We start from the raw sequence: 22,335 nt of genomic DNA on the forward strand, positions 1-22,335 counted from the left end.
TGAGTTGCATTTCTGTATTGCTGTAGAGCTCTGCAGGGGTCAATCCCTCCTCTGAGCACACGCAACAAACCCAGAAGTGACCTCACCACCAGCATCCAAGCCATGCATCTTCCCCTGACCTGTCAGCTGCTCACACAGAGGTGTCATCACATCACAGATTCACATCATGGCCTCATAATACTCACAATGCTCTGAAACACCCATTGCCTACCAGTTACTACACCAAAAGATTAGCTTCTGCTATGCATTATCAACACCTAGCCTATGAAATTTAAGAATTGCAGAACAGCCTGCAAGTAATTCTTGGCAACATTTTCTAACGGGAGGATTGCATGGGAGCAGCGATCATCAAACTGAAGACAGCAGGGCCTCGTGTCCCAGGCACAGGGAGAAGCCTTCCCGCAACTCAGAACTCTGGTTCCTTCCCCAATGCTGAACAAAACCAGAAAATCCTCTACACATCCAGGACAACAAGCATTCTCCTATTTTAGGCCCTGACAACTGGAGGCACGTGGAAGGACTCAGGCCAGGGCATTTCAGTTGGTGAAACCAGCAGAGACACAATTCAGCAACTCTTCACCCTGACCTAGGAGCATGGAAAGAACAACAGCAAGTGCAAGCAATGGCCGTTCATCAACTTTCAAGGCCCCTGACAAGCAAAACAGCTCACACTTACAGAGCTCTTCTGCAAACACCCTTCACCCTGCTGCCAGGCTCACAGGTCTCGGTGCAAAGCAAGAGGCAGGGAGCAAAAACAACGGCTAAGGCACGGCATCACATGCGGGCACAGCCTCTCTCAGAGCCACTCGGAAATGCAGTTTTCACAACAAAAGACACCATCGGGAAGGGCACCTCGCGACGACACCAGCAGCCTGCTCACACTTTGCCCAGCACCTCCCAAACACACCTCGAAGCAGCACCTGGGGCTGCGCTGGCAGCAGCAGCTCAGGAAAATGCTTTAACAGGGATCCCAGAGCCACCACAGGGCCAAAGCTTCCTGCCCCCAAACCCCACCGAGCCGCCCCGGCCCAGCTGCTCGCGGCAGGCCGCCACGTCTGGCTGCAGGGCAGCTCCCCCCTCTGGCCCACGTCGCTCTGGCCCCTGCTCACGGCCCCACCAGCCCCTGCTGCAGCTCCTGCAGCAAAGCAGCCCCGGCAAAGCCAGCACCGCTGCCCCGCCCCGGCGGGAGGGCACCCGCCGCCGTTTGAACGCGCCCGCAGCCCCCACCAAACACTCTCGCCCGCTCGCTTCTCGCCTGCTTTGCTCCCGCTCCTCTTCCACCTCTTTCTTTGACGTCTTTTTTTTCCCCACATGCTGGACTGCAATTGGCTGGCAGAGCCATCAGTGAAATCCATGCCCGCCCTCCTCCTCCTGACAGCCAATAGAAGGGCTGCACTGCGGCGATGCCATGGCAACGCTGGGCCCTCCTGCCCTGGCGGCCAGCTCCGCCCCCTCCCCCTTGGTCGGGCGCCATGTTGTGGGCGGCAGCGCGGGGCGCGGCGGGGCCTGGGTGCAGCGTGGTGCTGTGTGGGCGGGCAGTGCGGGGCCCCGGGGTGCGGCCGCTGCCCCGGCGGGGCTGGGCTGTGCGGCAGGGGCCCCGCGGGGCTGCTGGCCGCCCTGCGCCTTGGGGGCTGTGCGGGGCGTGGGGGGGGGCAGCACTGGGGCCTGTGCTGGTGGCCTCCGTGGTGCCGCTGTGGGGGCCCTGGGGCTGGCTGTGGCACCAGAGCCCTCAGGCAGCGTCCTCCTGCCCCCAGGGCAGGGCAGGGCAGGGCAGGGCAGTGTCCTCTCGCCCCTCCTGCCCCGGCCGCCTGCCCACGGCAGCCCTAGAGCTTGGCTAGGTAGCGGTGGTGTGGGGTCGTGAGGGTGCTGGGGGAGATGGCTGTGTTGGGCTCACCCCAGCGCTGCCCACCCAGCTCAGAGAAAAGACCTTGGTGTCAGCCAGGACCTGTTGAATGAGGATTGCACCTCCGCCTGTTTCCAGGCTGCTCTCTCCAATGTATTTTCTTTTGGGTGCAGAGGTTTGAGCCCAATTTGCAGGAAGACAGGGTCTGTGGCCATCTGAAGGTGGCATCTCTGAGCCCAAAACATGCTGCGCCAAGCTGGAAGCATAAAAGGATCGAGGGGGAAGGAAGAGAGATTTTTCCCAAACACCCAGAGGACTTGGGGTTATTAAAAGGTGAAGGTTTTATTATCATATACGGACATTTCCAGCAGGGTCTTGAGAGCCCCATGGAGCTGCAGGCCACCTCAGCATCTGGGATGCAGGACCCCTTTCCTCTCAGAGCCAGACCCCAAAGAGGACCCACTCCCAGGGAAACCTGTCATGGATTCCCATGCCCCCCACCCACCCTAAGAGGCGATGGAGCTGGCCGCACAGAAGCCTTGGGGCTCAGGACAGCCCCATCCCCAGGACCCAGCAGTCCTGGCTGCCACATTGTCCCCCGAGCCAGAGGGGACCCTCAGGCAGGGCTCTCGCAGCAGCCCCCAGCCCCGTCCAGCCACCCCCACAGCCCGGGATCCACAGCAGTTTTGGCAGTTAACAGTCTCTGTGCGACACCTCGGGAAGGATCTCCCAAAGCCCTTACCCTCGGTGGAGAGCCGCAGGAGCGCAGGGGCCAAGGAGCTGTGGTCCTGGCTGATGGTGTCCATCCAGCAGTCCTCCATCTCGCTTGCCCTCTTGCTCTCATTTCACCTCTCCAGCCAGAGAAACAGGACGCTCTTCCCATCTCATTACCCAAAACTCCTTTCCAACATGCCCCTGCTCCTCCGTCTGTTGGTGAGGGCCCCCAACGTGGTCCCACTGCCTCCTGTCCCCTCTCCTTGCCGTGGAGCCACTATGAAAGGCAGCCGTGGGGAGGGTGTGAGCAGTGCCCAGGAGTGCCTGGGCCTCACAGGGAAGTGAGGGTCCCCGCCCACGACACCGGGGAGACCTCCCTGTGATGTGGCACGTCCCATTGTGACCTCAGCTCGTGTCATCTGGGGGCTCTGTAGGTCACTGCCATGGAGATGGCACAGCCAGGGAGAGAGCAGAGAGATTTCCCCTCACGTCCTGGAAAGCCATCACTTCCCTTCACTGCAGTTATTTTCCATAATTTTCTGATAAATCCTTCAGGAATGTCTCCAGACAGTGTCAAAGACTGTGAAATATCTCAAACGGGGCACTGGAGATGTCACTTCTGCGCCCCTGCACTGACAGGTCACTGCACTGGGCAGACCTGTGCAGGAATCTGGGGTTTGGGGGTTGGCGTTTTTACAGGATCCAAAGCATGTGGGATGAACCAGCACAAAGCATGGCCACAGGCTGAGAAATGCTTTGGTGAGCCTCAAAACTGGTTTCTGCTGTGGGCCCCTCTTTTTGTGGAAGCAGGATGCAGGACAATGTGGGACAGGACGTAGCTTTCCTCCTTTAGGCACCAAGGCAGGATCTCTGCTTTTAAAAGTGCTCAGCAAGGTTTCTCAGTCGGCAGTGCTTGAGCTAGAGATGCTATGCCAGAGAAGAGCAAACATAGCCTTAACACACATCATCCAGAGGCCCTTATCCAGGACCCTGGAGCCTGCCAGGCTCCAAAGCCATGGGCGAGGCCAGGTAGCAAATGTGGGGAAGTTTTCCCATTTCCCATGAAGTTTGCCCATCTTTCCTTCTGGCTGAGCCTGAGGAAGCCATTTCTCATCCCTGGGCCTCATTTGGTCCTTGTGCTTTTCAGTGTCACCTTGGGGCTGTGCTTCTCCCCTGGGTACGCTCCTCAGCCCCCTGCCCTCCTCCCCAAAGGCACCCTTGCTCTCCTGGGTCTGTACAGCCCCGACATCCTGGATCTCCCACATTTTATGACTCTGGGCTTCTCAGGACATGCTCACACACTGCAGTGCTGCTGTCCAGGCTCCGGTGCAGAGCCTATGAGGCAGTGCGATGCCTCAGGACGTGCATTTTGACTCACTCCCAAGTTTGTGAGATGACCAGCTCCCAGCTCTGCAGCTGCTGAAGTTTGAGAACATCCCTACAACCAGCCTTCCTGCTCTTCCTAATCTCTGCACAGTTTTGGGGCAAATCTTGCAGAAGGGAGACTCCATCCCCCTTGAATACTGTGAGAGATGTGGCTTTCCAAGTCACTGCAAAAGGAAGGACTCCTTTACTTCTTTGGGTTGCTTCTTGAGCCTGTGGCACCCCCTCTGTGATGCTGGGAGCCCCAGCTCTGCAGCCTGGTGTCTTTGCCCTTTCTCTCCCGTGTCTCCTGTTTGTCTACCCAAAGTCTTCTCTCCACACCAGGGGCATGGGAAGTGCTGCTTTAGAGAGCTCATTTGAAGCTGTGACACGTTGTGAATCTGAAGGCCTGAAGGAGGCTAGTCTGGGACATGGCTGTGCCCACAGACCCCCTCCTGTTCCCAGCCTGAGGATCCAGGAAGGTCTCCAGGGAGAGCAGTGGGCTTGGGGGTGGGTGAGATGGGTTTCCCTCAACATCCCTGGGTCCTGCATGGGTTTCTCTGAGTGCTCAGGAAAATCCCTCTTCTCTAGGGGCTTGCATCAAGACTTTTCCAGACTTTTGTACAGAAACACAGCCTGGTCTGGGATCCCCAAGAGCAGCACGGCCCCCAGCATCGCCCGGGACCCCCAGGAGCTGTCTGGCTCTCTCTTCTGTTCCCCCATTCCCCGATTAAATGGACACTTTGTAGCCTCACCTTTACAACACTCCATCTGGACGCTGCAACATTGTGACTCCTCCCCTAGCTCATTCCCATAGGCAGCTGCTGATTTGCGACCTGCCTATTGGCTGGCAGGAGGAGGGGGGCGGGTCTGGATTTCACTGACGGCTCTGTCAGCCAATCGGAGTCCACCATGTGGAAGAAAAACAGACGTGAAAGAGAGAGGTGGAAGAGGAGAGGGAGCGAAGCAGGGGAGGCTTTGGGTGGAAAGCAGGACCGGGCTTGGGCAGCTTGTTTCTCACAAGACCGTGAGAAACGCTCTGCCCCCCCTGGCCAGTATAACTGCTCTGCCTGGCACTGAGGCACAGGAGGACTCAGGGTGGAGATCGGGCTCTGCAGAGAAGAGCCCCAGGGGCAGAGTTAGGAAACAAGAAAAGACCTCGAATGCGAAAAAACAGCATCTTTAAGTACACCAGAAACCAGCAGGGGCTGGAAAATGCCCCAAGCTGTAGTAAAAGTTTCTGAGCATAAAGAAAAATCAATGAAAAAAAAGAAAAACTGTTCAAATTTGAAAAATAGATGGATGTAACCGAGTAACCTTAAAAGAAGTAGCTTCAGCAGTTACAGTTAAAACCAAACTATAACAACCTAATGGCCTTGGTAGGCTTTTCTTTTTGTTTGGGTTCTACAGAGTGACCCTCTGAAGAGCAACAACTTGAAAAGAAGCAGCCAGAAAGAGTGGTAGAATTGTTAGGCTAAGTAATGTGTTTTTTAAAAGTATCTAAATAATAGAATGAACCTAGGAGCCAGGAGAGAAGTAACATCAAAGGAAGATGGCAGACCTAAGAATGAGGGGATACACATACCAGGCTGATAACGAAACTCAACGGCTGTATTCTAGTGTTTGTAAAAATTGATGATCCTAAGGAAGGGGCTAACACCTTCCCTTGATGAAAGGAAAGGAAAGAAAGAGAAAAAGATGGTAAAATTAAGCATAAATGTAACAGCTGTTGATCTGAAGTTAAAGTTGTCTGTTTCCTATAGAGAAGACAGGGAAATACGGAAAAAGAGTAATAAAAAAAAGGTGACCAACTCTATTTGAAGCTCCTCTAAAGGGAACTATTCCAGCTTGGGGAACAAACTGATCTTTCGGTGCAGGAAAGAAATGCCTGCAATTAAAGGAAATAAGATTTCTGTGTTAAGATATGGAGCTGGAACAACACTCGGATTCACCGAATTTGGGTCAATAGGCCAGACCAATCATGTTGCTATTAGGATTAAGACTGTTATTTTTAACAGTTGTTTACGTGTTACTGCAAATGGGCACGCTTTGCTTTTGGCGTCTATTAATAGCAGTGCGCATTTCCCCAGTACACTGTGCTTACCCAAAAGCCGCCCACTGCACACCAAGGGGAATTAGCTGACTTCTGAAATAAATGCGTGTGTCTGGCGGTGTCAAGGGGTGGAGTGACAGGCGCCACACAGGCAAGCGTGGGACTCTGGATGGTGCAGCCCACAGAAGAGGGGTTTGCTCTGGGGTGATCCCAGGAGTTAAGGAACCCCGGGTGCATCACGGCTGGAGCCACCACACTGTGGGGTTGCTGCAGCCTGGGGGCAACCGTCTAACGACCCCACGACTGACAATTCCAGACAGAGGAGAAGTGACACCACAGACTCACCCCATAAACATCTAGGTGCTGTGGAACCATTCCCCACAGAAAGACCTGTTAGTGGGCAAGTTGTTACTAACTGAACAGTGCTGTGGGCTGAGCACTAGGTTACCTGTTGATGTGCATGCTGTTATTGACTGAGGCCATACAGCTTTTGTGTAACTGCGGTCTGGCGTTGTTTTGACTCGCTATAGAAAAGAGTAAGCCACAGAAGTTGGTGTGGACTCTGACCGACCATCAGCTGGCCTGTGGATGTCAATGGCGTGATGAGGAGAATCCAGGCAAACTACCAGGTTTGTTATAAGCTCTTATCTCTAATAAATTCTCATACTTGACAAATGATGATCTCTTGGAGTTCAGTGCAAATAACCCCCGAATTCAAAAGAATCACAGACACCCCTCTATTGGCGTGTCACAGGTAACACTCACAAGGGGCATCAAATCTCTTGAACGGGATGGTTGGTTACTGTCCAGATGGTGGTGGCAGTCTCCTTTGCCAGGGTCCTTCCAACAGTGGCTTCCACTGGATCAGATGAGACTCCCCGAACTGTTCTTCTGGGGAATTTTTATAGTCCAGCTGGCTTGTGGTCCTGTGTGACCTCTCCAGCATATGCATGATCCATTGCTACTGATTACCTTAAGTTGCATATCAAAGCATCTCCTAACTCTCCTAAGAATGCACAAAAGACTGTCCTACATAGCCGCTTCTTCATTTGCAGGAGCAGTTTGTACTGTCGATTTTCAAGGGCCTTAAGTATTTACAGTTTAATCAGTTCTGCAGCAGGAGCTGCTGCAGAGATTCTGAAACAGCCAGATACTCCACCTGAGGTGGTACTCACCACATTTAAGCACAGGAATTGGTCCAGGCACAGCAGGATCTGCCTCTAGAAATCTCTAGAACTGTCTGAAATACCCACTTGGAGAGGTTCTGCACCAGTCAGTCCAACACTTAATTTGGAAAGTGGTAGGAGTTCTGTCAGTCTCCTAGTTTCAAGTCCATCCCCTGTTTCAGACGACCAGCCCCAGGGCCCCCACGCTGGCGCCAGGGCTGCCACCAGCACAGGCCCCAGTGCTGCCCCCCCCCACGCCCCGCACAGCCCCCAGGGCGCAGGGCGGCCAGCAGCCCCGCGGGGCCCCTGCCGCACAGCCCAGCCCCGCCGGGGCAGCGGCCGCACCCCGGGGCCCCGCACTGCCCGCCCACACAGCACCACGCTGCACCCAGGCCCCGCCGCGCCCCGCGCTGCCGCCCACAACATGGTGCCCGACCAAGGGGGAGGGGGCGGAGCTGGCCGCCAGGGCAGGAGGGCCCAGCGTTGCCATGGCATCGCCGCAGTGCAGCCCTTCTATTGGCTGTCAGGAGGAGGAGGGCGGGCATCGATTTCACTGATGGCTCTGCCAGCCAATTGCAGTCCAGCATGTGGGGAAAAAAAAGACGTCAAAGAAAGAGGTGGAAGAGGAGCGGGAGCAAAGCAGGCGAGAAGCGAGCGGGCGAGAGCGTTTGGTGGGGGCTGCGGGCGCGTTCAAATGGCGGCGGGTGCCCTCCCGCCGGGGCGGGGCAGCGGTGCTGGCTTTGCCAGGGCTGCTTTGCTGCAGGAGCTGCAGCAGGGGCTGGTGGGGCCGTGAGCAGGGGCCAGAGCGACGTGGGCCAGAGGGGGGAGCTGCCCTGCAGCCAGACGTGGCGGCCTGCCGCGAGCAGCTGGGCCGGGGCGGCTCGGTGGGGTTTGGGGGCAGGAAGCTTTGGCCCTGTGGTGGCTCTGGGATCCCTGTTAAAGCATTTTCCTGAGCTGCTGCTGCCAGCGCAGCCCCAGGTGCTGCTTCGAGGTGCGTTTGGGAGGTGCTGGGCAAAGTGTGAGCAGGCTGCTGGTGTCGTCGCGAGGTGCCCTTCCCGATGGTGTCTTTTGTTGTGAAAACTGCATTTCCGAGTGGCTCTGAGAGAGGCTGTGCCCGCATGTGATGCCGTGCCTTAGCCGTTGTTTTTGCTCCCTGCCTCTTGCTTTGCACCGAGACCTGTGAGCCTGGCAGCAGGGTGAAGGGTGTTTGCAGAAGAGCTCTGTAAGTGTGAGCTGTTTTGCTTGTCAGGGGCCTTGAAAGTTGATGAACGGCCAGTGCTTGCACTTGCTGTTGTTCTTTCCATGCTCCTAGGTCAGGGTGAAGAGTTGCTGAATTGTGTCTCTGCTGGTTTCACCAACTGAGATGCCCTGGCCTGAGTCCTTCCACGTGCCTCCAGTTGTCAGGGCCTAAAATAGGAGAATGCTTGTTGTCCTGGATGTGTAGAGGATTTTCTGGTTTTGTTCAGCATTGGGGAAGGAACCAGAGTTCTGAGTTGCGGGAAGGCTTCTCCCTGTGCCTGGGACACGAGGCCCTGCTGTCTTCAGTTTGATGATCGCTGCTCCCATGCAATCCTCCCGTTAGAAAATGTTGCCAAGAATTACTTGCAGGCTGTTCTGCAATTCTTAAATTTCATAGGCTAGGTGTTGATAATGCATAGCAGAAGCTAATCTTTTGGTGTAGTAACTGGTAGGCAATGGGTGTTTCAGAGCACTGTGAGTATTATGAGGCCATGATGTGAATCTGTGATGTGATGACACCTCTGTGTGAGCAGCTGACAGGTCAGGGGAAGATGCATGGCTTGGATGCTGGTGGTGAGGTCACTTCTGGGTTTGTTGCGTGTGCTCAGAGGAGGGATTGACCCCTGCAGAGCTCTACAGCAATACAGAAATGCAACTCATTAATCAAGCAGAAGTCGATATTCCACATCATCTGACACAAATTTGATTCCACTCCATCATCATGAGTTAGTACTGCTACATTTAAAATGCAGATGATGTTCTGTGGTGAGCATGGACATGGAGTTGGCCTTTCCACTTGTTGCTAAGTAGAAGCTTGCAGCGTCCTCGCAGTCAGCTAGGGAGTGCAGCTAGACTTTTGAGGCTGCTAAGTGAATGTAGTGCTGGTGTGAGCAGTGGTGTGAATAATCTCTTCTTGCCAGGGTGTGTGTGTGCTTTAGAAGTTGCCCCTGTCAAAAGAGCAGGGAGCTTGTGAGATTTTCCTGCAAGGTCTGCATGCTGTGTCTGTCTTTGAGGTGTCCAGCTGCTTTTATGACACGTTTAGAACTGTAACACTTTAGGGGTCTCTGATTTTCTGTGCACGTATGCAGTCATTGGAGAACGGGTGCAAAGGCTGTTGGAGGAGACGGAAGGAATGTCACCCCCCAAAAAGGGTATGGGCCACATTTTGAAAGAGATTTCTTGTTCAGAGAAGTTGAGGCACAAGCGAGAGGGAAAAGCTGGCCTGATCAGCCCCTGTGAGAGCACTTCTTCTCTGCTTCCTGGTGGGAAGGTGGGAAGTGAGCAGGCCCCGGGCTGTGAGTGGCTGTTCAGAGGCAGAGCCTGTTGCAAGGCCTTGGAGGACTAGAAAGGAATGGAAGGTCTGGAGAGTTGGGCTTTGTGTGTTGTGGGGTGCTTGGGGTGCCCTGTGTGCTGCCGTGTGTGGTGCTGTGGGCTGTGTGTCGCTGATGCAGAGGCGTGTGTTGGTTGCCAACCCTCTGTGAGGTGTGGAGGTAACGGCGTGTTACAGTGCGAGATGCCCTGTGGTGGAGCCGGGTGGTGGCGCCAGTGTTTTGGTGCTCAGCGTGGGAGGAGGTGTCTGGAGAGAGCAGTGCTCTGCTCCCAAGGCCCAGCCTGCCATCACGGTGTCCTTCTGGGAGACGTGGGTGAGGACTGTTGGTGACCGTGTTGCCTCCTTGGAGCATCGTGGTGCGAGGCAGGGCTGCTCCCAGTTTGGTGGTTTGTGTCAGCTGAGGTTCAGGCTTGCAGTTTCGGAAGGGTTTGATGCTTCCGTGAGTCTTTGGGATTTTACCGACTGCTGGAGAGAGTTCTCTTCTCCCTCCTTAAAGGCTTTCTGCTGAATCTGGACCCTCATTGCATCTTCCCATCTCAGACGCTAATCCATTCCAGTCCCTCAGCGAGATGGGTAGTTAATGAAAGCAGTCAGAGGCATTTCTGCACGTTGTGCCTACGCAGAGCCTTGCAGAGAGGGGAGATGCCCCCTCACAAGAAGTCAGGCCTGTGAGGGCGATGGGTGGCTCTGAGACACCTGTCCTTGTTGAGCGGTGGAGGCGGCATCTCCAAAGCCTCTGGTGCCTTTGGCAAGAGTCTCATAATAGCATATTCCTTGAGGCTGCAATGGGGGAGCCATGTGGAGGTAGCAGGGCTCCAACGCCCTGCTCCAGGCAGGTGCCAGTAGAGGAGGTATCTTGGGGCCTTTTCCAGTGAAGTTTTGATTACCTCCAAGGATGGAGATCTGGGAACCTCTCTGGATCCCTGTGCCGCAGTTTGGCCACCGTCACGGAGAAAAAGGTTTCTTCTTAATGTCTCAGAAGCATTTCCCATTGTCCGATTTGTCCCCGTTGCCTCCCATGCTACTAGTGTGCACCTCCAAGAAAATCCGGCTCCGTCTTCTCTGTGCCCTCCATAAGGTAGCTGTGCACAGCATGAAGATCCCCGTTGGCCTTCTCTTGTCTAGGCTGAACAAAGCCAGCTCTCGCAGCCTCTCCTTTTATGCCCCACGCTGCAGCCCCTGACCGTCTTGGTGTCCCTGTGCTGGACTCCCTGCAGTGTGTTAGCGCCTGTGCAGAACTGGAGAGCCCAAACAGGACCTGGTATACAGACATGGTGTCACCTGTGCCAAAAAGAGGGGTAGAACGTCTTGGTGGCCCTGCTGGCTGTGTTCTCACCAATAGAGCTCAGCACAGAGGGGAGACATTTGCCCCTGCCTGTTGCGACTCTGTAAGGCCAGCAGAACTGCCAGTAACACTCCGATTCTTTCTTTCTTTCTAGGTTGCTCCACTCATGGAGGTTCCCAGTGCAGTGCTAGAGGCGCTGAGGATGGAGGCAGGATGCCAGGCTGTGTCCCTGTACCTGTCAACATCTTGGCCAGCGTCGTGAGCCCTCTGTGAAAGCAGCTGCAAGTGACTGAGAAGAGGCTACGTATGGATGCGAAGGCTTCCATAAATGCGCCTGTCTTCCCTGGGTGACTTGGGTTGTGGGTTCAGCTCCTGGTACCTCTGCTGTGCTGCAAATTCCGCCTCCCACAAGTGCTGTTATTGCCAGCCCGCTCAACAAATGCTACGGTGCCCCCTCCTTTTCCTAGGAGGTTGTGGTGCCATATAGGACGAGTCCAAGACCCTTATAATAGATGCCAGCATGTCTGGAGTGCCTTTGTGTGAGTGCCCCAAAGCGTCCATAGCTTGACCTGTGGAAGTCTCAGAGCTCTTGGGCTCCCGGCTCTGCGAGGGGTGAAGATGTGCCCAGGGCCAGGTTGCCCGTGGCACCCAGCCCTCAGTGCTCTGTGAAGGCAGCTGTGGAGCGCGGACTGGTGCTGCAGAGGCTGCGCAGCCAGGAGAGCTGTCATTTCAGCAGCCGTCCAGTGTGGGGCTGTCTCATTGCTTGGGCCTCATTTCAAAGGCTCTGCACCCTTTTTCCCTTCCCCGTCCAAGCTCCTTGTCCAAGTAACTAAAGGAAAGGAAGGGAGGTTCCTTTGGGCTCAGGAGGCCTTCCGGACTCTCAAGTGTTTCTGTGTTGTATCTGTAACTTTTGTATTACTACAGAAAATCCCCATGTCCCCATCCCTAGCAGGAGGTTCGTGAGGGGATGGGGGTGGAAAGCAGCAGCCTGCTGTGCCCAAAGAAAGCAGGATCCTTCCCTCTGAAAAGAGCAGCATCACCCAAGGAGGCAGCTCTGTGCCTGATCTTGTGCTGCTCATTTGCACAGGCCTTGTGAGCCTAGAGTGCCTTGGCCACCTTGTGGTGTTACCGCAAGAGCTTGCCTGAGTGTCTGGATTGAGAAGCCAAGGGAAGGCAGCGAGCAGAGCAGTGGCTGGGGAGTGTGCAAGTGGCGAGTGTCCTGCATGCATCTCTTCTTGCTGGCACTTGGTTGTATGTAGCAGAAGAGGCAGCTGTGTGGGGCAGAGGCAGTGTGTTTGTAGAGTAGGTGGCAGAGCAGAGGTCTGGCGTCAGGTTGATGCCTGGTGCAGTGCCGAGTTGATCTGAGAGTGTCAGAAAGCCTTTGCAGTGCAGCTGCTCCCTCAGCTGATCTCTGTCCCTAGAAATGCACTAGAAATGGAAGTGGCATCCTGCTGCCATTGTGTAGGTGCTGCAGTGCGAAGGCTCCCAGCTCGGACTTGATGGTACTAAAGGAAAAGCGAGACCAATTGTTCCTTTTGTGATTTGTGTGCAGGGTGGCAGAGTGGAGCTGTCGCATGATCTGGAGAGAGTCTTGCCAGGAGATGAAAGCCATTTGCAGAAGACTGTTCTGTATGGAGTGATCACAGCGTAATCAAGGGACGTGCGAGTGGCCCAGGTGAGCTTCTCCTCTGTGAAGGTTTGCACTTTTCAGCTCCCTTGTGACTCAGTCAAAGATAGGGCAGCAGCAGGCAGGTCGATGCCATTTGTGCTTGTGAGGTGAGTTGTGCCTCTGAAGCTGGTAGGCCAACAGCATGCCCATAGCTTTGGTGATGCTTGTGTCTCAGTGCCTCCTAAAGGGTGAGCAGACCCTTTGCTGCTGTTGGTGCTTTTGTGGTGAGTTGTGCATCAGTATGTGACTGGCGATCAGCATGGACATTGCTGCTGTTTGTGCTTGTTGAGGTCAATTGTGCCTCAGTTGCAAAGAGGCCAGGAGCAGCTATTTGGCTTCATGGCTGCCTGTGAGGTCACTTCAGCATGAGCACCTGAGAGTCCACCTTGATGCATATTGCTGCTGTTTGTGTTTGTGCAGTTATTTGGCCTCAGTACCTGCTAGGCCACCAGCAGCCACGTTGCTACTTCTTTGTATCTGTGAGGCCACTTCTGCTGAGTGCTTGATAGGCCAGTGCTAGGTCCAGGGCTGCTGTTTTTGGTTGAGAGGTCACTTGTTCCTCTACTGCCTGATAGGCCAGTGCTGATCCTGTGGGTGGAGTTTGTGGTTGTGAGGTCACTTGTGGCCGAGTGCCTGATAGGCCAGTGGTAGCCATGTGGGTGCAGTTTGTGGTTGTGAGGTCACTTGTGGCTCAGTGCCTGATAGGCCAGTGCTGGTCATGTGGGTGGAGTTTGTGTTTGTGATGTCACTTGTGGCTCAGTGCCTGATAGGCCAGTGCTTGTCACATGGCTGCAGTTTGTGTTTGTGATGTCACTTGTGGCTCAGTGCCTGTTAGGCCAGTGCTGGTCATGTGGATAGAGTTTGTGTTTGTGATGTCACTTGTGGCTGAGTGCCTGATAGGCCAGTGCTCTTTATGTGGGTGGAGTTTGTGTTTGTGAGTTCACTTGTAGCTGAGTGCCTGATAGGCCAGTGCTGGTGATGTGAGTGCAGTTTGTGGTTGTGATGTCACTTGTGGCTGAGTGCCTGATAGGCCAGTGTTGCTCAAATGGCTGTTGTTTGTGGTTGTGATGTCACTTGTGGCTCAGTGCCTGATAGGCCAGTGCTGGTGATGTGGCTGCAGTTTGTGGCTGTGAGGTCACTTGTGGCTCAGGGCCTGATAGGCCAGTGCTGGATATGTGGCTGCAGTTTGTGTTTGTGATGTCACTTGTGGCTCAGTGCCTGACAGGGCCCTGCTGGTCCTGTGGGTGGAGTTTGTCTTTGTGTTGTCACTTGTGGCTGAGTGCCTGATAGGCCAGTGCTGGTCCTGTGGCTGCAGTTTGTTGTTGTGAGGTCACTTGTGGCTCAGTGCCTGATAGGTCATGCTGGTCCTGTGGGTGCAGTTTGTGGTTGTGATGTCACTTGTGGCTGAGTGCCTGATAGGCCAGTGCTGGACCTGTGGCTGCAGTTTGTGGTTGTGATGTCACTTGTGGCTCAGTTCCTGACAGGCCACTGCTGGTCATGTGGGTGGAGTTTGTGGTTGTGATGTCACTTGTGGCTCAGTGCCTGGTAGACCAGTGATTTTCATGTGGGTGCAGTTTGTGTTTGTGATGTCACTTGTGGCTCAGTGCCTGATAGGCCAGTGCTGGTCATGTGTGTGCAGTTTGTGGTTTTGATGTCACTTGTGGCTCAGTGCCTGATAGGCCAGTGCTGGTGATGTGGGTGGAGTTTGTGTTTATGATGTCACTTGTGGCTCAGTGCCTGATAGGCCAGTGCTTTTCACGTGGGTGCAGTTTGTTGTTGTGATGTCATTTGCGGATCAGTGCCTGATAGGCCAGTGCTGGTCACGTGGGTGGAGTTTGTGTTTGTGATGTCACTTGTGGCTCAGTGCCTGATAGGACAGTGCTGGTCCTGTGGCTGCAGTTTGTGGTTGTGATGTCACTTGTGGCTCAGTGCCTGATAGGCCAGTGCTGGTCATGTGGGTGCAGTTTGTGGTTGTGATGTCACTTGTGGCTCAGTGCCTGATAGGCCAGTGCTGGTGATGTGGTTGCAGTTTGTGTTTGTGATGTCAGTTGTGGCTGAGTGCCTGTTAGGCCAGTGCTGGTGATGTGGGTGCAGTTTGTGTTTGTGATGTCACTTGTGGCTCAGTGCCTGATAGGCCAGTGCTGGTGATGTGGGTGCAGTTTGTGTTTGTGATGTCACTTGTGGCTCAGTGCCTGATAGGCCAGTGCTGGTCACATGGCTGCAGTTTGTGTTTGTGATGTCACTTGTGGCTCAGTGCCTGATAGGCCAGTGCTGGTCCTGTGTGTGCAGTTTGTGGTTTTGATGTCACTTGTGGCTCAGTGCCTGATAGGCCAATGTTGTTCATGTGGGTGGAGTTTGTGTTTGTGATGTCACTTGTGGCTGAGTGCCTGATAGGCCAGTGCTGGTGATGTGGCTGCAGTTTGTGTTTGTGATGTCACTTGTGGATCAGTGCCTGATAGGCCAGTGCTGGTGATGTGGGTGGAGTTTGTGGTTGTGATGTCTCTTCTGGCTCAGTGCCTGGTAGACCAGTGCTAGTCACGTGGCTGCAGTTTGTGTTTGTGATGTCACTTGTGGCTCAGTGCCTGATAGGATATTGCTGGTCCTGTGGCTGCAGTTTGTGTTTGTGATGTCACTTGTGGCTCAGTGCCTGATAGGCCAGTGCTGGTCACGTGGGTTCATTTTGTGTTTGTGATGTCACTTGTGGCTCAGTGCCTGATAGGCCAGTGCTGGTCATGTGGGTGCAGTTTGTGGTTGTGATGTCACTTGTGGCTCAGTGCCTGATAGGCCAGTGCTGGTCATGTGGGTGGAGTTTGTGTTTGTGATGTCACTTGTGGCTCAGTGAGTGCTAGGCCAGTGCTGGTGATGTGGGTGGAGTTTGTGTTTGTGATGTCACTTGTGGCTGAGTGCCTGATAGGCCAGTGCTGCTCAAATGGCTGTTGTTTGTGGTTGTGAGGTCACTTGTGGCTCAGTGCCTGATAGGCCAGTGCTGGTGATGTGGGTGCATTTTGTGGCTGTGAGGTCACTTGTGGCTCAGTGCCTGACAGGGCCCTGCTGGTCCTGTGGGTGGAGTTTGTCTTTGTGTTGTCACTTGTGGCTGAGTGCCTGATAGGCCAGTGCTGGTCCTGTGGGTGGAGTTTGTGGTTGTGATGTCACTTGTGGCTCAGTGCCTGATAGGCCAGTGCTGGTCCTGTGGGTGCAGTTTGTGGTTGTCAGGTCACTTGTGGCTCAGTGCCTGATAGGCCAGTGCTGTTCATGTGGGTGCAGTTTGTGGTTGTCAGGTCACTTGTGGCTCAGTGCCTTATAGGCCAGCGTTGGTCACATGGCTGCAGTTTGTGTTTGTGATGTCACTTGTGGCTCAGTCCCTGATAGGCCAGTGCTGGTGATGTGGGTGCAGTTTGTGTTTGTGATGTCACTTGTGGCTCAGTGCCTGATGGGACATTGCTGGTCCTGTGGCTGCAGTTTGTGGTTGTGAGGTCACTTGTGGCTGAGTGCCTGATAGGCCAGTGCTGGTGATGTGGGTGCAGTTTGTGTTTGTGGTGTCACTTGTGGCTCAGTGCCTGATAGGCCAGTGCTGGTGATGTGGCTGCAGTTTGTGTTTGTGATGTCACTTGTGGCTGAGTGCATGATAGCGCAGTGGTTGTCCTGTGGGTGCAGTTTGTGTTTGTGATGTCACTTGTGGCTCAGTGCCTGATAGGCCAGTGCTGGTGATGTGGGTGCAGTTTGTGTTTGTGATGTCACTTGTGGCTCAGTGCCTGATAGGCCAGTGCTGGTCACGTGGGTTCATTTTGTGGTTGTGATGTCACTTATGGCTCAGGGCCTGATAGGCCAGTGCTGGTCACATGGCTGCAGTTTGTGTTTGTGATGTCACTTGTGGCTCAGTGCCTGATAGGCCAGTGCTGGTGATGTGGGTGGAGTTTGTGTTTGTGATGTCACTTGTGGCTCAGTGCCTGATAGGCCAGTGCTGGTCACATGGCTGCAGTTTGTGTTTGTGATTTCACTTGTGGCTCAGTGCCTGATAGGCCAGTGCTGGTCACATGGCTGCAGTTTGTGTTTGTGATGTCACTTGTGGCTCAGTGCCTGATAGGCCAGTGCTGGTCACATGGCTGCAGTTTGTGTTTGTGATGTCACTTGTGGCTCAGTGCCTTATAGGCCAGTGCTGGTCATGTGGATAGAGTTTGTGTTTGTGATGTCACTTGTGGCTGAGTGCCTGATAGGCCAGTGCTGGTGATGTGGCTGCAGTTTGTGGTTGTGATGTCACTTGTGGCTCAGTGCCTGATAGGCCAATGCTGGTCCTGTGGGTGCAGTTTGTGGTTGTGATGTCACTTGTGGCTCAGAGCCTGATAGGCCAGTGTTGGTCACATGGCTGCAGTTTTTGTTTGTGATGTCACTTGTGGCTCAGTGCCTGATAGGCCAGTGCTGGTGATGTGGCTGCAGTTTGTGGCTGTGAGGTCACTTGTGGCTCAGTGCCTGATGGGACGTTGCTGGTCCTGTGGCTGAAATTTGTGGTTGTGATGTCACCTGTGTCTGAGTGCCTGATAGGCCAGTGCTGGTGCTGTGGGAGCAGTTTGTGGTTGTGATGTCACCTGTGGCTGAGTGCCTGATAGGATATTGCTGGTCCTGTGTGTGCAGTTTGTGGTTGTGATGTCACTTGTGGCTCAGTGCCTGATAGGCCAGTGCTGGTCATGTGGGTGCAGTTTGTGGTTGTGATGTCACTTGTGGCTCAGTGCCTGATAGGCCAGTGCTGGTCATGTGGGTGGAGTTTGTGTTTGTGATGTCACTTGTGGCTCAGTGCCTGATAGGCCAGTGCTTGTCCTGTGGGTGCACTTTGTGTTTGTGATGTCACCTGTGGCTGAGTGCCTGATAGGCCAGTGCTGGTGATGTGGCTGCAGTTTCTGTTTGTGATGTCACTTGTGGCTCAGTGCCTGATAGGCCCGTGCTGGTTATGTGGGTGGAGTCTATGGTTGTGATGTCACTTGTGGCTCAGTGCCTGATAGGCCACTGCTGGTCATGTGGGTGGAATTTGTGGTTGTGATGTCTCTTCTGGCTCAGTGCCTGGTAGACCAGTGCTAGTCACGTGGCTGCAGTTTGTGTTTGTGATGTCACTTGTGGCTCAGTGCCTGATAGGATATTGCTGGTCCTGTGGGTGCATTTTGTGTTTCTGATGTCATTTGTGGCTCAGTGCCTGATAGGGCAGTGCTGGTCATGTGGCTGCAGTTTGTGGCTGTGAGGTCACTTGTGGCTCAGTGCCTGATAGGACATTGCTGGTGATGTGGCTGCAGTTTGTGGCTGTGATGTCACTTGTGGCTGAGTGCCTGATAGGCCAGTGCTGGTGATGTGGGTGCAGTTTGTGTTTGTGATGTCACTTGTGGCTCAGTGCCTGATAGGCCAGTGCTGGTCATATGGGTGCAGTTTGTGGTTGTGATGTCACTTGTGGCTTAGGGCCTGATAGGCCAGTGCTGGTGATGTGGCTGCAGTTTGTGTTTGTGATGTCACTTGTGGCTCAGTGCCTGATAGGCCAGTGCTGGTGATGTGTGTGCAGTTTGTGGTTTTGATGTCACTTGTGGCTCAGTGCCTGATAGGCCAGTGCTGGTGATGTGGGTGGAGTTTGTGTTTGTGATGTCACTTGTGGCTCAGTGCCTGATAGGCCAGTGCTGGTCATGTGGGTGGAGTTTGTGGTTGTGATGTCACTTGTGGCTCAGTGCCTGATAGGCCAGTGCTGGTCATGTGGGTGCACTTTGTGTTTGTGATGTCACTTGTGGCTCAGTGCCTGATAGGCCAGTGCTAGTCACGTGGCTGCAGTTTGTGTTTGTGATGTCACTTGTGGCTGAGTGCCTGATAGGATATTGCTGGTCCTGTGGGTGCATTTTGTGTTTGTGATGTCACTTGTGGCTCAGTGCCTGATAGGCCAGTGCTGGTCCTGTGGGTGGAGTTTGTGGTTGTGATGTCACTTGTGGCTCAATGCCTGATAGGCCAGTGCTGGTCCTGTGGGTGGAGTTTGTGGTTGTGATGTCACTTGTGGCTCAGTGCCTGATAGGCCAGTGCTGGTCACATGGCTGCAGTTTGTGTTTGTGATGTCACTTGTGGCTCGGTTAGTGATAGGGCAGTGCTGGTCCTTTGGGTTCAGTTTGAGGTTGTGATGTCACTTGTAGCTCAGTGCCTGATAGGCCAGTGCTGGTGATGTGGGTGCAGTTAGTGGTTGTGAGGTCACTTGTGGCTCAGTGCCTGATGGGACATTGCTGGTCCTGTGGGTGGAGTTTGTGGTTGTGATGTCACCTGTGGCTGAGTGCCTGATAGGCCAGTGCTGGTGATGTGGCTGCAGTTTGTGTTTGTGCTGTCAGTTTTTGCTGAGTGCCTGATAGGCCAGTGCTTGTCCTGTATCTGCAGTTTGTGTTTGTGATGTCACTTGTGGCTCAGTGCCTGATAGGCCAGTGCTGGTGATGTGGGTGCAGTTTGTGTTTGTGATGTCACTTGTGGCTGAGTGCCTGATAGGCCAGTGCTGGTGATGTGGGTGGAGTCTATGGTTGTGATGTCACTTGTGGCTCAGTGCCTGATAGGCCAGTGCTGGTGATGTGGGTGGAGTCTATGGTTGTGATGTCACTTGTGGCTGAGTGCCTGATAGGATATTGCTGGTCCTGTGGGTGCATTTTGTGTTTGTGATGTCACTTGTGGCTCAGTGCCTGACAGGCCAGTGCTGGTCATGTGGGTGGAGTTTGTGGTTGTGATGTCACTTGTGGCTCAGTGCCTGATAGGCCAGTGCTGGTCCTGTGGGTGTAGTTTGTGTTTGTGATGTCACTTGTGGCTCAGTGCCTGATAGGCCAGTGCTTGTCACATGGCTGCAGTTTGTGTTTGTGATGTCACTTGTGGCTCAGTGCCTGATAGGCCAGTGCTGGTGATGTGGCTGCAGTTTGTGTTTGTGATGTCACTTGTGGCTCAGTGCCTGATAGGCCAATCCTGTTCATGTGGGTGCAGTTTGTGGTTGTGATGTCACTTGTGGCTCAGAGCCTGATAGGCCAGTGTTGGTCACATGGCTGCAGTTTGTGTTTGTGATGTCACTTGTGGCTCAGTGCCTGATAGGCCAGTGCTGGTGATGTGGGTGCAGTTTGTGGCTGTGAGGTCACTTGTGGCTCAGTGCCTGATGGGACATTGCTGGTCCTGTGGCTGCAGTTTGTGGTTGTGAGGTCACTTGTGGCTGAGTGCCTGATAGGCCAGTGCTGGTGATGTGGCTGCAGTTTGTGGTTGTGATGTCACTTGTGGCTCAGTGCCTGATAGGCCAGTGCTGGTCCTGTGGCTGCAGTTTTTGTTTGTGATGTCACTTGTTGCTCAGTGCCTGATAGGCCAGTGCTGGTGATGTGGCTGCAGTTTGTGTTTGTGATGTCACTTGTGGCTCAGTGCCTGATAGGCCAGTGCTGGTCACATGGCTGCAGTTTGTGGTTGTGATGTCACTTGTGGCTCAGTGCCTGATAGGCCAGTGCTGGTGATGTGGGTGGAGTTTGTGTTTGTGATGTCACTTGTGGCTCAGTGCCTGATAGGCCAGTGCTGGTCATGTGGGTGCAGTTTGTGTTTGTGATGTCACTTGTGGCTCAGTGCCTGATAGGCCAGTGCTGGTCACGTGGGTGCAGTTTGTGGCTGTGAGGTCACTTGTGGCTCAGTGCCTGATAGGCCAGTGCTGGTGATGTGGGTGGAGTTTGTGTTTGTGATGTCACTTGTGGCTCAGTGCCTGATAGGCCAGTGCTGGTCCTGTGGGTGGAGTTTGTGGTTGTGATGTCACTTGTGGCTCAGTGCCTGACAGGGCCCTGCTGGTCCTGTGGGTGTAGTTTGTCTTTGTGTTGTCACTTGTGGCTGAGTGCCTGATAGGCCAGTGCTGGTCCTGTGGCTGCAGTTTGTTGTTGTGATGTCAGTTGTGGCTGAGTGCCTGATAGGCCAGAATTGGTCACATGGGTGCAGTCTGTGGTTGTGATGTCACTTGTGGCTCAGTGCCTGATAGGCCAGTGCTGGTCCTGTGGCTGCAGTTTGTGTTTGTGATGTCACTTGTGGCTCAGTGCCTGACAGCGCCCTGCTGGTCCTGTGGGTGGAGTTTGTCTTTGTGTTGTCACTTGTGGCTGAGTGCCTGATAGGCCAGTGCTGGTCCTGTGGCTGCAGTTTGTTGTTGTGATGTCACTTGTGGCTGAGTGCCTGATAGGCCAGTGCTGGTCCTGTGGGTGCAGTTTGTGTTTGTGATGTCACTTGTGGCTCAGTGCCTGATAGGCCAGTGCTGGTGATGTGGCTGCAGTTTGTGGTTGTCAGGTCACTTGTGGCTCAGTGCCTGATAGGCCAGTGGTAGTCATGTGGGTGCAGTTTGTGGTTGTGATGTCACTTGTGGCTCAGTGCCTGATAGGCCAGTGCTGGTCATGTGGGTGGGGTTTGTGGCTGTGAGGTCACTTGTGGCTCAGTGCCTGATAGGACATTGCTGGTGATGTGGCTGCAGTTTGTGGCTGTGATGTCACTTGTGGCTCAGTGCCTGATAGGCCAGTGCTGGTGATGTGGGTGGAGTTTGTGTTTGTGATGTCACTTGTGGCTCAGTGCCTCATAGGCCAGTGCTGGTCACATGCCTTCAGTTTTTGTTTGTGATGTCACTTGTGGCTCAGTGCCTGATAGGCCAGTGCTGGTGATGTGGCTGCAGTTTGTGTTTGTGATGTCACTTGTGGCTCAGTGCCTGATAGGCCAGTGCTGGTCCTGTGTGTGCAGTTTGTGGTTTTGATGTCACTTGTGGCTCAGTGCCTGATAGGCCAGTGCTGGTGATGTGGGTGGAGTTTGTGTTTGTGATGTCACTTGTGGCTCAGTGCCTGATAGGCCAGTGCTGGTCATGTGGGTGGAGTTTGTGTTTGTGATGTCACTTGTGGCTCAGTGCCTGATAGGCCAGTGCTGGTGATGTGGCTGCAGTTTGTGGCTGTGAGGTCACTTGTGGCTCAGTGCCTGATAGGCCAGTGCTGCTCAAATGTCTGCTGGTTTTAACTTGTCAGGTTATTTCTGCCTTCAGCACCACATAATGCCATGGTAGGCGCATGGCTCCTCTTTGTCGTCGTGAGGTCATTGTGCGCCTGTACCTTATAGGGCAGCAGGAAGCACATGGTGTCGATGCAGACCTGATTTCAGTTCTGCCTTTGCGTCTGATAGGCCAGTAGCAGGTACAAGGCTTTACAGCTTAGTTGGAAATCCCTTTTTCTCACTACCTGACTGAGAGCATAAGAAGGACCTTATTGCCAGCAATAATACTTAAAAACTTAGAAATATGACTCCTGCTCCTCATTACCAGTACCCGAGAGCAAAGAAAACAGAACAGATTATCTTATTTGTTTGGCACCCCAGATAGAACACAGCGAGGTTCTCATCTGGTGAGCACTGGCACTGGTCTTGCGTGCCTGCGTTTATTGGCCGTGGGCTCCCAGAGATCTACTTCAATGGGCACAGCAAATGCCCCGGGTGTGGGAGGACCCGGAAAAGGCAGCTCGACTGTTTTGTACAAGAGTAGAGGGACATCCCATTTGTTAGGGGGATGTTCAAGTATTGTTTCAACAGATATTTCAGCCAGGGGATAGAGAATGGATATTGAAAAAAGGATAGGGAATTGGCAGACTGAGATGATAACCGACAGCCTTGCCCACGAGGAGATCTGAATTGGGATTATAATAATACAA

Source organism: Apteryx mantelli, chromosome 24 (assembly GCF_036417845.1).
Source record: "Apteryx mantelli isolate bAptMan1 chromosome 24, bAptMan1.hap1, whole genome shotgun sequence".
Lineage (NCBI taxonomy): Eukaryota > Metazoa > Chordata > Aves > Apterygiformes > Apterygidae > Apteryx > Apteryx mantelli.